Source organism: Ochlerotatus camptorhynchus, unplaced genomic scaffold, assembly GCF_037179485.1.
Source record: "Ochlerotatus camptorhynchus isolate MF236.1 unplaced genomic scaffold, CSIRO-AGI_Acam_v1.1 ptg000432l, whole genome shotgun sequence".
Lineage (NCBI taxonomy): Eukaryota > Metazoa > Arthropoda > Insecta > Diptera > Culicidae > Ochlerotatus > Ochlerotatus camptorhynchus.
The window spans coordinates 8,447,029-8,462,361 of NW_027040918.1; the positions used below are offsets into that span (position 1 = coordinate 8,447,029).

Here is a 15,333-nt window from a genome sequence, read left to right on the forward strand (position 1 = left end):
TTCCCTCATAAGAGTAAAAAAGAAGAAACGAGCAGGACAGTCCGTGACAGCCACGTTTTCATAGTAGGCACTGATTTTCGTCCTGTTTCGAGTGTTTTTTATAAATGTACTGTGTAGAATTTAAAAACCTCATGAAGAAAATAGAAAGTTCGCTTAATGTGCTTCAAAAAAGCTACTCTGTAAAAAAGTTCAATAAAGGATATGACAGGTATCCGGAAGTTTTGTGTCCCGTACTCAGTAGGTGGCGAATGTGGCATTTGTAACCAAAACATCCTGAGGGGTGGAAAATTTGCAACGATTTTTAAAAATAAATAGCGATGTTTGACTCAACGGATAAATTGAAAATAAATTCTGACAACCATGAAAATAATTTATCCGATAATGTCGATAATACATGAATGAAGCTCACATGAGATTAGCTACTCTTGCCCAGTGAGTTTAGGTAGCCCCCACATTGAATTACTACAGAATTGCTAGAGCTTCATAGCAATTCCCATATTTTGTCTAAGGAAACTTTCAGGAAGGTTCAGTGATTTTCTAGTAAATTTTGCGAACTATAGGGAACTGTATTGAGTTTTAGGAAAGCTCTGAAAAACTTTAAAGAAGTTCCTTCAAAGAAGCAGAGAAATTCAACAACTTTCAGAAAAGTCCATTGAACTTCAGGTAAGCTCTACAAACTTCAGGAAAATTATTCAAACCAAGGTTGCAAATACTCATTTCAGCTAAAATAATGTTTTTCAGAATAATAAAACCAAAGGATGGTATGATGGCATGTTTCACTTGTAACTTACAAGAAGAGGCTACAAAGTATGCGTTTGAAACATCAAACCTGTAAATTTTGCTTTCTATGAGTCACAATCAGCGATTTGCTGATCGCTGAGTGAGTGAGTGAGTGAGTGTGTGAAAAATCACTGATTGTGACTCTTATGAAGTGAAATAAACAGGTTTAATAAGTCAAACACATTCTTTGCAACCTCTTCTTGTATCCTACCAATTCAAAATATGATCATTGCATCTAATTATTTCATAATTTAAAAAAAAAAAACATTGTTTTAGCTGAAATGAGTATTTGCAACCTTGATTCAAACTAGAAAGATGTGCTTCGATCTTTAGAGAAGAAGTTCTATAAACTTGAGGAAAGTTCTGCGAACTTAAGGGACGTTTTGTGACCTTCAGGGGAGTGCAATGTCCTCCTGGTAAGTTCAACGAAGTTCAAGAGAGTTCTGTGAACCATAACAACATTATATGAATTTCAATGATGCTATGTAAAAAGTTTTTTTAAACGTGAGGAAAATTTTGCAAACTTTAGGATGGTCTGTGAACCACAGGGAACATTGTCATAAAAAACAGGTATAATAGAGATAAATTCTTGCGATACCTCTTTCTCTTCTACGCTTCCCTTGTGAAATGTGATCGAGGGCATGAGCAAAACAATAAATGTTTCTCAATACAAATATATATTTTTTTAATATTATTATATGTTTTCTAACAATTATTTTTTAATTCCTTTCAATTTTTATTTTGATCTTTGAAAGAGGTCTAGTGGTTCAAAAGTAATAAATTTTTGAAAAAAAAACCAAAATAAACGATTTTTTGGACCACTTTAACGTTGAAATGGTCGCCCTAATGACAAAAAAGGAACAAAACTACAATTTTTACCATGTTTTGAAATCCACTATATCCTTTTGCTTTGGAATGGCAGAATAATAGTAAATTTAGGGACTAAGCCATTGTTTAATTATTTTATTATTAAATTTAAACATTATGAGATCATGACAAAGCTACGATATCTTACGGTACCGAAGAGGGAATCTTACTGTATCATTGAATCTTAGTATTTTGACTAATTCAATCCCTGTTTGAATCATTTTCAGCTGAATTTGTTTCGATTCGTAAAAGTTTTGTATCATCAATAGTCCGCATACACCTTTGTAAACGGCTAAGTAAACTTCACAACACTTTTTCTCAAAAAACCCAAGATGAACTATTTTAAAACCTTTACAGAATTGATTGTTAGGACCAAAACTAACTTCCTGTGAAGAAAAAACTGAGGTACATGAAAGTTGCAAAAAAGTGCCTTCAGACATAGCGTGTGGGCTCAGAGGACAACAATTTAAGGATAGGATGACTTGCAAATCCGGAGAACTTCGAGATTAGGGCGTAATTGATTTTGTTAACAAACATTCCAATCGCCGATTTATCGCGAATTAAAGCTCAATCTTAAAAAACTAATAACACATACAGGTAGGGGAATGATTCTTATTTGATTTGGTATAGTTTGTTCGCGAGATTGAGCATTCATTCGTGAGAAATCGGTGATAGACGTGTTTGTTTACAAGAGCTATAACGCCCAAATCTCAAATTTCTCCGGAAATGCTTTAGATTATTAAATTCGATTGTTTACATTTCCATATTGAATAGCTATGAACAGCCATTAATCATGGATACAAAAAATGTAGTGTTGATATAGGAAACTTCCTCCACCGCGAAATAGATAATTTACGGTTTCCACGCTTTATCAATATTCGTACCACCTCTGATAGCGATGGCTATACTTCCACCTCGTTTGTCTACTCACGGCTAATGACGTTCAATTGAATTATTTACATCATCGTTTTGAATGATTTGCCTTAAGGGGCTGAACCAATACCAAATGCATTTCAATTTAGGATGAATTTCATTCTGCAGAGAGCATTACGCATTCCAACTGACAGCCCTATCCCTTTTCATGACAATGTTCATCCTGTAAAAAATCACCGGACTTCAAAACAAACGTCATCCAGTTGCAGTTATCATTCGAAAAGGCGATTTCAATGTTTCGATTTGAATGGTCTGAGGTTTCATTCGAACAGAGGCAACAAAGCAGGTTAGCAGTATTGGCAAATCAAAGTTGGCACTCGTGGAGAATAGAAGAACTATGAAAGTGATGATGGTTGTGAAAACTTTAGAGCATTCTAGAGTTGCTCTGAGAAACTCTATTGCTCTCTGAGTGAATCTTTCTCTCATTGCTAGTGGATTTTTGCAAAAGGTCTTATTTATTTCTTGACAACAATTCAAGTATAAGGTTTGTTTAGGCTTTTTGAAATCTTCAGCTGGATATTTAAACTCGTTTTGAAAGTGATGAACAGCGGCAGAATCCTTATATTATTGATGATGTCTTGAATACTACAACCCGAATCAAACATCGGGATACCGAATATTTTTTCCTCATCCGGGTCACACTCAGGTTACAGCTCCAAGCATTCGGAAAGCGGACAGTAAGTTTTTTTTATTATTAAACAAACCAGAAAATGGATTCTGAATAATCTCTGCCATTTTCGAGGGGGACGACTCTATCTACGATGCAAAAACAGATTGTGTTTTGCTGTAGCTACCTGCGCGCACGCTGAGTAGATAGAAAGAAGATTGAAGGCGATTCTGAAGATTTCCTGCAAAAACTTGATGAGCGATGCAAGTAGATGCGACAAATGAAAGAAGATTGTTCGAAGATTGATTCGCTAGTGTGAGATTTGTTGAGCATCTAAACTTGAGATTTAGATGTGTCGCCCCCCTCGGCCATTTTCTCGGTCTTTTTAAACATTTTGATTCCTATCTCGCGAAACATTTTAAAAGGGCCTACAACCAAAAATATGAACAATCCAGAAAATGGATTGTAAATAATCTGCATACTTCTATTCCTATATAAGAAAATCGATTTTTTGTTAGCATTTCTAAAATTCAGTACACAACACCCAAATAATACATAGTTGGCCGTTTTAGCGTGCGGGTTAATAAATGATTCGAACAATTTATTTGGTCGGTCGTTTTGAAAATCGAGTTATTTACAATGGTTTTTACCGGTTATGCGGAACATTTCTACACGATTGGTAGCTATCAAGCGGTGCTATAGAATGGTATCAAAACAGATTTGTTTACAATTTGATTGTAGGCCCTTTTCAAAGTTTACGCAAGATATGCCTTGTTCTTTATTTTTTCCGATGCAGATCGGAGCAATTCAGAGTTACTCTGAGTAATTCTTAGCTAAAAAGGCACTCACATTAAAGCCGTCCACGCCCTTGTTTATTGTTTTTGCAGGTGTTTTGGCTGCAATGCATCAGTTTCAAGTTACTTCAAAAATGCTTGCTTTTTACTCTTTTATCGATCATAATGTTACAAGGTCATCGATATTACGACGCTTAGATTTCTATCTTCAAACCAGAGCGTAACATTATTGACTGCTTAGGCTGAGGCTGTGTACCATTTCAGTGCTAACATTTGAAAACGGCACAAAAGCCATTTGTAAACAAATGGTTTGTGGGCCCTTTACTCACTACTTGAAGTACACCCACGCGACACAACAGCAACATCGGGTAGGGGAAATTTTCCTCTTCCTGACGATGCTGTTGGTTTGCGTGGGCGTTCTTCGGGTAGCGAGTAAAGGGCCCACAAACCATTTGTTTACAAATGGCTTTTGCGCCGTTTTCAAATGTTAGCACTGATTTGGTGAATTTGCACTTAAATTTGACAGATGGAAAATTTTCAAATAAGCGTGCTTTTCCAGCAGACTTATTTCTGACAGACAAAGCATCAACTTTTACAGAAGCTTTCTCGAAAATTTGCCGATCAACAACAGAGGGATTTTCGAACATCTTAATTTATTTTCGAAGTGTCACATTGAAGTGAAAAATTTCCAAATGGAACACAGCCTGAAGCTGGGTTTAGACTAGGCAAGTCAAATGATCAATTCAGTTGAATTCAATTGGCTATCTAAGTTGAGCCTGGTTCAACTTTTTTTCAATTCAAGTGAGTTGATCAAGCCAGTTTAATGGCATGGTTTACACGTTCAATTCGCGTTCAAGTCAGTTGAATTCAACTGACTTGATCAATTGACTTGCCCTGTCTAAGCCCAGCTTGACTGTGAAAGCACTGCTCTATTCAATGCATTGGTATATATGCTCTTTTCATGCATTATCAATATAGAGTATGCTAGCCGAATCTGAGAGGAAATGTCATTCAATCCATTTGTTTACATCATAATGACGATTTTCAAAACTCAAAATAATATACATTTTATTGCACAACTTGCAAATTTCCACCGGGAGTGGTCTTATTTTTCGATAATCTACAGATCGGAACTGATTTACAGCTGATATAACCACACATTAAAAATCCGTAAGACCGTAACCGCAGGGACAATTTTATAAATCTTAATTTTTCTCATCAAAAATATATGGAAGAACCAGCCGGATTACTGCAAACCCGATACAGAAAACAAAATATTCCACGTGGATGATGATTTCAAGCACTTGCGGTGGATAAATTAATCAGGAAGGGTGAAAATATTTTCGTATTCCTACAATAATAAAATTCCACCCATTTTTATTGAAGAATTTCCATGTGAAATTCCACATGATTTTCATGTGACCACACATAAACAAAATCCACCTAGAAGCATACATGAAATTTATGAGTCAAATGAATAGTATGTGTGGTTACACATGGTTTTTAAGTGTACACATATTAAGTATGTGTCCGATACATAGATATCATTTGTTGATCACATTGTCATGTGTGGGACACATAAAAACAATTTTTGAAATTTTATCAGTGTATGCAGAGCGGCAAAAATTTCCACCATCATCACTCTTTTTAGGGTTCCCTTATTCAACGCCAGGGGATGAAACAATCACTTACTTTCTGTTGGATTCGCCTATCCTGGACGTATTTATCCAACTGAGTACTGCGAACTCAGCCGATTTTATTTTTCAAGTGAGCTAGAAAACATCTTGAAAATCTTCCGAAGTTTCAAATTGTTTTGCTGAAACAGCTCACGAAATTGTATATACATGCTGTCAAATGAACTCTTGGCTCCTCCTACTCTGCTCCAGAAGTGCACCTGCCCACAAAGCTCACATGACTCTTATAAAGTTTGATTACATTCTTGTTTCAGCAACCCAGTTTTTGCATTAATAATATCAAATAAAAACACTTTTTTGAACATCACGCCTACTAAGGTTGATGTTTCGACACTTTCATAATTATAATTCTTAATTTGTTTTCAGTAGGTGGCAACACCTTTACTTGTGGTTCAAAAAGTAACTACCTACGTGACTTTGAATGTTTGGCTCCCGTTTGACAGTTTGACTCGGCTCCCAGATGACAAGCATTTTGAGTTAGTTCGCAGTACTCAGGTATCCAACGGTAATGGACGAGGCAATGAAAGAGCCAACAAAAACATTCAGCCGCTTACCAACAAGCGACACACACCACTTGCCTTCGTTCACACAACATGCAATTGAGGCATTATTCCATAGAAAATGTACACTCATTCATTCAAAACAAGGGTTGAGTACCATCATGGAAGAATAAACGAGCTGACTGAGCTACTGACTGAGTGCTCGACTATCAGTGACTCGTTTACTTACCAATCATTCAGACTCTCACGCGGCAGTGAATGATGAGGCGGATGGCTGTTCATACTCATATGAAAATGACTCATTGAATCTGACTGTTTTGTGCACTGCTTCAAACATTCTGGATTCGAACGTCCAGTTTATAGCGCTCTGGCTGATCAAAAATAGTGACTTTGCAAAGACTACAGATTATTTTTGATAAGATGGTGTGACACCAGCACTGGAAGTGTAAATCCTACAGGTGGCACTGTTAGGAACCAGTCTGGTGAATTCTATATACTTCTCTGCGGTAATTTCAACACTTGTCCTTATTACCGTAAATTCAATCGCACAATTTACCATGATATATTGGACCCCTTAGAGAATGAAGAATCAAAGCAATTTCACTACGTCGATTACACAAACCGTGAATTCTTTCAAAGCAAAGCCTTCTATTAAAATTCCGACAAAGTACAAATCAACAACAACATTGCACCATAAGAAAAAAGAGTCGACCTTATTGAGTTCTTTGATATTCTGCACCTATTACAAATTGAAACGCTCTCACATAAGCATTACGAAGTGCAAAATTCTGAATCGATTTATTTTGTTTATGTTTGGAATATTTGTGAACATTCCTCATTATAGCAACATAAATTTGGCCGGTAATGTACGTTTTATCCATATATAATCTACACAGCAAAAAAATAATTTTGATATCACATCAAAGTGGATGCACTACAATCATGTCGAAAATTTCATGTAATTTTGTAAACAAATGCAGTAAAAGCAGCGTAATGTCAGTTCATGCATTGTATTAATGCTAATTTTGTCCTTTTTAGCAAGTAATATTACACCATATTTTCGACATGATTGTAGTGCATCCACTTTGACGTGATATCAAAATTATTTTTTTGCTGTGTAAGCCACAGAACTGTTGCAAAAATGTTAAATAGTACGTTACAATAAGGTTGTCATTTTTCAAAACATCCTGAAAGTTTATAGCAAGTATTTCAAACGTTGCAGATGAAAGGATATTAAAATTAATGACTCTTATCAAACTGCAGCAACACCGCAACGGTTTGTCAACATATCTGCACCATTACGTATTATCGATGGTATCCATGTCCCAGCTATGTTGAATATAAGTAGCAAATGTGTAGTTTGAACAATCATAGAAATAGTTGAGTATGTGCATAGCATAAACCAGGTTGCACAATGTCGTAGGTGGTACGAGCACCAAACTGTTGTTAAGAAGGAGACCCACCCTCATCCGTTGCTGTTAGATAGTAATTTGGATAAAGGATGTGTCTCCCTCCAACAGACCAGAGCTGTCCTGGGCACGTCCTTGCATCTGGTGGGGAAAGGGCGGGAATGTTAGTCCGACACTTACTTAAGAGAGATGCAGAGAACTCTACGACCCCTCATAAGTGTCACTGGAAGGGTGGATTTTTGTTAGAAGGGATGGTAAGCCATTGGATACGCCCAGCCGGCGTTGCTGGCAATTGTTATATCAAGCATTTAATCAATAGAAGCTGTAAGTAGTTTATCAGTCCGTTGTTGCTGCCCATTACCTAAACATATTATTCAAAACAGTCTTCAGATATTGGAATTACGAAACGTTATTAGCTCGATCCTGTTGCTCTTATGCGACTGAAAATGTTTGTTGCTCCTAAACATATACACAATTCATTCTGATCGATAGGAGGTTCTCATGTGTAAGAGGTTATTAATAGTATGTGGAATCGTAGATTAGAATGAAGATTCGCCCTTGGTCTAACTCTCACTGTCTGGCAGTGGCATTATGGATAAAATCTGCCTGCAATCATTTCTTATTAATGCAAGAAGCTTGAAGCCGGGAGTTAGAAGGTGCCAGCTCTACCGTTGGTACAATAGCCCATTTCAAGAACGCAAGCATTCCGAAGCTATTTTCACACATGATAAGCCCCGCTCCAATACATTATCGATGCAAATATACACCATTGATAATGTACTGAAACTTTCAATCAAGCAGTAGTGAAATACTTGATTGACGCGTATTTAGTAAGTTTTGAAATGATGTTTTTAATTAGATGGATATTTCCTATCGAGGACAGAGGAACGAAAAGGTAAATAAATTTAGCTGAGCGTAACTACGCGTAGCTTAGAACAGTCGGAACCACCTGCAACGGATAAGAATTTGAACATTTTCACTTAATGCACTTCTGTACTTTCAAATTAACACTTTTTAAAAAAGCAATTGTAAATTTATAACATTTTCACAAGAACGAAAACTGACGCAGCAAAACAAAAATACGTCATTTTCGCAGCGTGGCCTACTTCGATCCATAGAATTAGGTGAGTATGTGCGTGCTTTAATCCTCTCTTGTCAGTGGCAATGCGGCATCGAGTGATAGCGACATCGGTGCAGCTCCTCCAACAGCAGCCATTAGGTTTCGGCATTAGGAGCCACTAGTTCTGGCAATCCACCCGCTGGTGCCGTTTTCAGTTCGCCAGCAGTTCCGGCAAATACGAGTTACAAGAATGTTTGGAACCACTGCAACGTCACCTCCACCGGCGGGAAACCTGCCGCATTCTCGTTCGCCGGTGCAAATATGATAGTTGCAGTGAAGGATCCCTTTGGAATGCCCAAAGGAACCGCTGATATTTAGCCTTGGAACTGGTGGTGGTGAAAATGTGTTACCCGGACCAATCCGAACGGCCCCGCAGCGTGTTTTTCAGTTGTTGCTTTTTTTTTAATTATTTGTATAAACTATTGCTTGAGACGATTAAAAGACTTTTGATTTTTGGGACTCAAATAAATTTCTTTTGCTTTTGTGGCTATCGTTTTTGACTTAGTTCGCGTTAGTCACCATCGTCCTCCGCCGTTCGTAATCCAATCGTCCTCGTCATGGTCTTCCTCAACATGGTTATTTGTTATTTCAATTTCCTAATTACGATTTCTCTGGTTTTTTCAATGTAGTCCAAAAGTTTTTAACAACATCACAGTGACATGGCATATTTGAGCCATGGTAGATACTAGATGGTCGTAACAAACCTTTACAGTAACAACTTGATACAGTTGGTTGCAAAACGAGGTTTGAAAACTTAAAAATTCATTATAAGATTGCAAATAGGTTCTTCATCACATCTTCATCAACTCTTTAGTAACATCTCGAAACAGTTGCTCAACAGATACAAACAACATATCATTCACACTCTGATGCAACCAACACACTTAGAAAAATTGATGTAAATTTAGGCGATCTGAAACTGACATATACGAGCGTCAATTTTGACAATATGGACGCAAAATTCAGCTCAATCAAACGTCCTTTCGAACTTTTCATTCTCGGAGCACTTAATTTTACATGACATGTTTGTTTACGTCTCATTCTTTATGTCAAAGGTGGATTCCTTCACGTGTAAGATTATGCATTTCTAAGTGTGAAGTTTCAAGAAACCTAATATTTTATGGAAATCTCATTCAACAAATACAACACAAGTTAGATTTGTTGCTCAAGTGTTTCTACAATATCACGTAGCATATAACTTCATACAAATTTGAGTGATGCATAATTTGAGAGGTCATCCAAGTAGTACATTAAAACAGTTGAGTTTCATTATTAAGACCTAAAGTAAATCAAGCAACAAACTTCAAACAGTTTAGTATCAAGATGTATTTATCGTACCATTTAAGGGATTTTTGGGCAACTTAAATAAAAAAATAAAATAATTGACTACATCTGTGGACTTCAAAACATACTTGTGAGCTTAAGAAAAGTTCAACACTTCACTTAAATTCTGTGTATTTCGCATTGAAAACTTTTTTTAATTCAACAAACATCAGGAATATTCAATTATTGTCAGACATGCAAACCTTTGATAAGCTTGACGAATTCTAGAATAAATCGCATATAAGCGGAGCTTTTAAGAAATTTTGTGTTGTATTGTGAAATTCTCTGAATGATATTAAATTTTTCTGAAGCTCTCGAAGTTCTTCGAAATTTGCAGGACTTTGTATTTATTTCCTAAATTTCTAAGATCGTCTTTCGAAGATCTTAGAATTTCTTTAACTTCCACAGATTTTTTTTCTGAAGTGTACACATTTTCTCTGGATGTTCACAGATATTTCTTAGCTGTTTGTATTTTAGAAATTCTCTGAAATTTTCGATGAAATTTGCAGAACTGCTTTGGCTTCCCGTTTTTCACATAACTTTTCCTGAAGCTGGCATGTCATCGCATTTTGTATACAGAAATGATAATATGATTGCGCGCTCGAAACACTGATCCTTAAGGCCCAAGCGCAATGACAGCGGAAGCGGAACGGCAGCGGCAGCGGAAAGGCCCGATCAGAGTAAGCCTACTTGTCGGATTGAAATCAAGTTAGAACCAAACCGACTTCGACTAGGCAGCTTGATGACATTTGTGACAACTGTCAAACTTTCCGTTTCCGTTCCGCTTCCGCCCACTTTGCGTTTGGGCCTTTACGACATAAGAGGCGCGGATGCTAGCCTCTGCACAGCAGCATGCAAAAGTAGCTGAGCTGCGCAATCCTCCATCTAACGGGTGTTCAATAAAAAAAATGAGAATGATTTCAGTGCCGTCCAGCGCTCTTGTGAGAGCATCGCGACTAAGTTGCGTCGTACGGCTGACCAGGGCCCCTTCTCCAATAATAATTGACGTTTTTTTGAAAAATAAACATTATGTTTTTAATAAAAAATACTGAATTCGTTGAATTTTTTTTTTTTAATTTATTTATATGACTGAAAAAATTCTCGTTTTTTTTATTGAACACCCGTTAAATAGCACCGCAGCTGAGCTGCGAGTGCAATGAATTGGCGTTGACGGCGACTCTGTAGCTCTTTACTCCTATGGAAAATCGCGTAAGCAAACGTTAGACTGTGTGTGAAACATGGCAGCTTTTGTACTATCTCTTTACTCCACTGAAAATTCCCATAAGATACTGTCATTTTGTGCTAGAAGAGACGATTTTTCAACGGTGCTGTCAACGCCAATTAGGGATATCAACTAATTACCACTACCTACTTCTCTCCCTTCCGCTCTTAGTATTCGCCGATTCGGTGTCTATCGTTTTTGCTCTACTAAAATTTAAAAATCACCAATCAATCCGGCAGTCTTGCTGTGCCTACCTATGTTTTTATTTTGTCAATTCTCGTTCTCTTCAGCCGATGCTATGCAGAAATATATATAGAGAGAGAGAGCAAGAATTTCCGCCAAGCGGAGCTCCAAAGCTATCGCCGAGAAAGTATTTTTTGAAGCTCGCTGTGGCGTGGTAGCAATCAAGCCTTCTTCAGAGAGCCGAGTGCACCCGAATATCCGAAGTCCGCTCCGCTACTCTCGCTCTTGCTCAGGTCTGATGGTCTGCTGAATACACCATAAAGATGTTGGTTTCAGTTGAAACAAAAGTGAAAGGATTTGTTAGATTACCGTGAGTGAATAAACCGGTGCTATTTACTTTGGCTGATATATCTGAAAAATATATGTTTCTTTGCTGAGATCTCAGAAAAAAATCTTATTTGTTAGCTGAGTATCGGCAATTGTTTTACTGAATATCAGCTAAATAAATTACAGAACTCGGTTGTTGGAATATCGACAAAAAGATTTAAGTGTGCATCAAATAATTGATAACAATTGTCCGGAAGGCAGAACGCCAGCACCAAGATACGAAAAGCACCAAACCATACGAAAGGAAAACCGACCGAAGCACAAAACGACTATCTACCACACTGGCCACATCTACTCAATTCAAATTCTTGTCAATTAATGGTCACAATAAATATTACTTAAGTTGAATTTCATTTCGACTTATGCACACGTGAAAACGATTGTAGTTTTGTCTTGGTATGAGTTGAACAATATGTGGAAAGCACACGAAATCAACAAACAAAACCAACCGTTCGCCGACAGAGCCTACTCAGATCACCACTTTTACCGAACAGATCCGTATCTATCCGTAGTTAAAAAATTACTGACACGCGCCTTCTACGAGTGATATTAAGAAAATTAAGGAATAAAGTCTATTTTTGCAACCTTAGCATTCCTTTTCTCGAGGGTCTAAATGGAAATATAGCTAAATATTATGATAAAATTAAACAAAATTACACGGTTATGTTTTTGGCCATCTACAGAATATTAATATCCCTCAACGGAAAATTTCCCACCAGCAAAATTCCATACAAATATTGGAATGATAATCAAATGCAACCACACTAAATTAACGTTTGTTTTAAACCCAATACCTATCTCCTAGGTCACAAAATAAAATATCTTGGATCTTGCATTGAATCTCTCCCGACCGACTTGAAATGACGTCTTATAGCTAATTCGATTATTATTCAGTTCCAACCTGGATCGGGTATCAAGATTGGGTCTGCTTGTTTTCTGACAAACGTCAGTTTGCTTGTTTGTTTTTAAAACCTAGCTCAGGTTGAGGTTCGCACTGACAAAAGGTTCGGTTTTGCACTGATAATAAACGAATTCGCTATTAGTCTTCATTCCTTTATTTAACGTCGGTCTCTGTTCCGCAATCTAGTGCCAAATACCGACGGACATCGATTGCCATCCATTGACGGCAATCGAATATGCAGGAAGGCAGCTTCCATTGTATCGCACTCATTCAAACACATATGAGCCGGGACCAACGGCTTTATTTTCCCTTCCGAAGGAAGACGTGACTTTTATGCCTCAGAAAAATCCCACCAGCCCAGGCTGGGATTGAACCGAGACCAATTGGGATGAGAAAACAATCTCGCTTACCACTACACCACCGGTGCCAAAATTCTAAAAAAAAATCTTATTTTTTTTTTTTTTCCTTTGGTTTGTTTTTTCCGTCGATCTTGTTTTCCGTGATGAGCACCAATGCTACCGACGTGCCAGGAAGGCAGCTCCCACACCTGGACCCTACCTATCGACCCATCAACTCATGAACCGGGGACCAACGGCTTTACTTCCCATCCGAAGGAAGGCGTGATCAGAGATGTTATGCCTCAGAACATCCCGGCGGCGCCGACTGAGATTGAACCCAGGCCTGCTGGGGTGAGAGGTAATCACGCTTACCACTACACCACCGGCGCCGTTGAAAAAAAAAATCTTGTTCTGAGCTTCCTCCGCCGTTACAGCCAATCTTTATCTGCATAGAAATGCTGCTCCGAATGCGGACTATTAAATTTTACACTGCTGGTCATCCAAAGCGGCCAGTTTGTCTAACGTTTGGTCATCTCAGCATCAGCATCCCAAGTCACCTTGCCAATCAATCTTCTTCAGCATCCGCTCGATAATTGTTCAATATTTATCGATTATTCTTGAACAGGGAGTAATTGGATGCATAAATGTTCTTTGCGATTAAAAGCACCCCGTTGTCATGGTACCACTAAAGTTCATCCCGGCAGAATTGGCAGAATTGCCAAATATGGCCAAAACATCACAGGTCCTTTGTGTTTCTTCACTTCTTTTTTTTTTTGCAGTTTCAGTTTTCTGCTCTCCATCAGGCACAACTTTTTAAAAACTTCACAAATCGTGACCGAAACATTAAGCACTAAAATGTATGTTCACATACATATCACTAGGGGTGCAATCGATAAAATATACAGCGCTTCCGGGTTCAAACTGGTCCACACTTTAGATACACTTTAAAAATATTAAACTCTCTTTTTTTTAGATATTCCGAATAATTGTAAATCAATAAACGCGATCATATAAACAGGATTGCATTCTAATTGCTGCTATTCGTGTGCTGTAAACAAATGTTTTCGTATTTATGCAAATCAATAAATGTTATGATGACACTTTGCTCTAAAAAGTAACAAAAAGTGATTGTAAATTATGTGTTTGACACAAAACACTTGTTGTCTTTTTTGGTAGATTTATAATCAATGAATATTTACTCTTCATGAAGAGTGGATATTCACCGATCATACAACTACTGATTGTGACTCTCTAAATGCCAAATTGAATGCTTTTATGTGTCAAAGACATAAATAACGACCCCTTCTTACTCGTACAAAACATCATCATAACATCTAATGATTTGAACTTTCTAAAAAAAATGTTTATAGCAAACGAGTGGCCGCAACCCTGTTTGCAATGATTAAAATTTGAGGAAAGCAAAAAAAGCCAAAAATCGTATGCGGATATACTGCATAGTGCAGTCCCACGCCAAATAACAAAACAGTTGAACAAGACCCACTCCAATTTTGATGAAACTTGGAGCGTAAATCGGTTGATATCCTAAGTTGCATTTTTGTTAAAATTATTACTTTTTGTGAGATCAAGTTTTCATAAGGCCATATCTAAAAAAGAAGGTTTTATTTTCAAAAAATTAGTAGCTTGAAAACTACTTATTTTATCGAAATAACGACTTAGAAGAAGTCGAATGATCATTAAAAAAGTAAAATAGAGAGGAAAAGCCACTACAAATTCATGTTTATAAACAAAACCGGTGATTTTCTTGGACGTCCAGTTTCAGTTCGAGGACACTGATCTGCTAAAATTCTACTCCATCGAAATATCTGATTCTTGCACTCCGAAGCACTTTGAATACATTAAGTACCGATTTGACATTGTATCATCTGCCCTGCCGCGGTCCTCGGAATTAAGCTACACGCGTGACGAAAAATATGCACCACAATAAAAACTCACTTTTATTATACGACCTCCGCTTCTGTGATCCGTAGCAAGCACACGCTGAGCATCGACTGGCGAGACAAGCAGCTTTCTGGCCGATTTAGTTCAAGCTCAATATCACCACGCTCACCTCGCTCTGCAGCGAACTGATCAGACACAATACAAAACAAAACTTGCAAAAGAAAGACTCTATCCACCTATCATAGCTTGTACTTGTTTTTTAGAATCATTGCTGCATGGCATTAATATCCCGCATTCTATGTGCGTCATTCAGTCTTACCACCAGTTCTCCCTAAAGCTGGGTTTAGACTAGGCAAGTCAATTGATCAAGTCAGTT

The 15,333-nt window shown here is 37.5% G+C and overlaps 1 protein-coding gene across 1 annotated transcript in view; it reads right to left on the reverse strand.

The window, feature by feature from the left end:
• LOC135711400 (cytochrome b5-related protein-like) overlaps nt 1–15,045 on the reverse strand; it is a 44,706-nt gene extending 29,661 nt beyond the window's left edge. The window contains exon 1 of the mRNA XM_065234277.1: nt 15,012–15,045. The gene's annotated coding sequence lies outside the window, so the exon portion shown is untranslated. The remainder of the gene's footprint in view (nt 1–15,011) is intronic.
• Nucleotides 15,046–15,333: the final 288 nt, after the last annotated feature.